At 43.7% G+C, this 2,186-nt stretch overlaps 1 non-coding gene across 1 annotated transcript; it reads left to right on the top strand.

The window, feature by feature from the left end:
* The first annotated feature begins 1,488 nt into the window (after positions 1-1,488).
* LOC143275139 (5S ribosomal RNA) lies at positions 1,489-1,607 on the top strand. Its single transcript, XR_013053391.1, has one exon. It is a non-coding gene; the product is annotated as a 5S ribosomal RNA (ribosomal RNA).
* Positions 1,608-2,186: the final 579 nt, after the last annotated feature.

The raw sequence follows: 2,186 nt of genomic DNA, 5'->3' as shown, positions 1-2,186 counted from the left end.
GTTTGAAAACAAAAGAAATGACACACCACAGACATAAACTTTTAAGAGAGAAACATGTGGTCTCACAAAATTTTCATGTCATCAATAAAACAGTTGTTATGGTGTGCCAGCAGTGTCACCCCCACCACCCACACTCTGTCCCCTTTCCTTCCCCATCCCTTCACCCCCCCCCTCCCCCCCCCCCCCCTTCTTATCTCCCTTCCCACCCCGTACAAAGTCCAGTCTTTGAGGTCGCGCCGACACCGCGCCACCCTCCCTCCTTCCACCCCCCTCCTCACTCCTATTCCCTGGTCGGGGCCTTTGGTCCGCGACACCGCGTCACCCGCCCCAGTCGTTGAAACACGTGCGGTTATGTGACGTCTGCCGCAATCCCCGTGCTGTCGACACACACACACACACACACACACATATATATATATATATATATATATATATATATGTGTGTGTGTGTGTGTGTGTGTGTGTGTGTGACCAAGGGCTATGCTTGCTCCAATATTTGCCTCATGCACAAGCTGTATTAGCTTGCCTTACGCACAAGCTGTATTAGCAGACGACGTTTTTCCCTCCTTACCCGCGCCCAGAATGTGTGACGTCATTCCGCTTACATCATTTTGTCCTCGCCAGACCACCAGTCCTCGCTCGACCAGTGTCGCGTCACGGTACGTCATTGGCTGAGAGCAAACTTGTGTTTCTGTTCCACCGTAATTAATTAATAACTCTTTTGTCAGATCAGTAAACTACAAGTATTATATACTGGCAGAATCATCGTAATTCCATCTTTAAATCTATTCCATTGATGTTCGCCTACGTTAAACTGATTTAACGCAGTTTGTAATTTTCAGCGACGAGCTCGTTAAAACTGACCCTGTTCAGGTGACTTAAATTAGGATTATAAATTCATCTTAAATAACCAACACCTCATTTTATACTCATTATAAAGTAGGTGTTGAGCTCTTTCTTTTGCAACTTATCCAACGTAAATCAGTTCAGGAATCATTTAGAAATCTGTCACTGAACACCTTTAAACAAACACAACTGTCATCGGATTCTCCCTGATTAGTGATGATCTGCTCACAAGCACACGTGACGGCCTTTGCGGTCCGCTAAACTTGCATAAATTGGCACAGTGAGGGATGAGTGGTCTTTTCATACATGGAAAGTCATCTGACCAGAGCCTGCTCTCTCTCTCTCTCTCTCTCTCTCTCTCTCTTGCTGCGTCGAGCAGTGTGTTGTGTCGTGTGTTTTCCCACAACAGCTGACACCTCGTTACGTATTGCTGTAAGTACTAGTATGTAGAATGTGTTGATTTGTAATTTGTATTGTTTGACACAGTACTTGTGTTCATATGAGTATGTTCAGTTATTGCTTTGTTCAGTTAATTCTTTGTTCAGTTATTGCTTTGACATGTTAGTCACAGCTTGGCTATGATTGATCTAGAAATTGCCATGTCGTCATATGCTCGGAGCAGTGTTCCATTTGATTCTTCTTGCCAGCGGCCATACCACATTGAAAACACCGGTTCTCATCTGATCAACGAAGTTAAGCAACGTCGGTCCTGGTTAGTACTTGGATGGGTGACCGCCTGGGAACACCGGGTGCTGTTGGCATTCCTTGACTAAGCGCGTTGGGTTACGCTGCTGGTCAGGCATCTGCTTGGCAGATGTGGTGTAGCGTATATGGATTTGTCCGAACGCAGTGACGCCTCCTTGAGCTACTGAAACTGAAACTGAAACTCTTCTTAACGTCACAATCAGTGACGTCTCTGTACACAGTTTGTTCCAGAATGTTCTGGGAGTGCATAAAGTTCATTCACCACTTAATGGTTAAGCCATGATGGTTCTTCACTTACTATCTGGTCTATCAGTTTGCCAGTATAATATCAAAGCCACTGATTCTCCATCTTGTTTATTATTCAGGTATTATCTTACATGCTGATATCAGTTGTACTGCTACAGTGTGCTCAGTACTCTAAGATGTGTGTAGTATTCTGCTGTTGTGATTACAAGATAGTGTTTGATTAATATCAGTTATTGGTTAAAACCACCTGATATGTATCACTCTGTTAATTGTAATTTAGTTGTCATGCTGTCTCCTATACGGCTTACTCCAGAATAGTGCTACATGATAAACTGATTCATTTGAGTCACTTTGACACAGTATAAGCTTTACCTAATCTATACTGTCAG

Source organism: Babylonia areolata, chromosome 29 (genome assembly GCF_041734735.1).
Source record: "Babylonia areolata isolate BAREFJ2019XMU chromosome 29, ASM4173473v1, whole genome shotgun sequence".
Lineage (NCBI taxonomy): Eukaryota > Metazoa > Mollusca > Gastropoda > Neogastropoda > Buccinidae > Babylonia > Babylonia areolata.
This window is presented reverse-complemented; position numbering and strand designations above follow the sequence as displayed.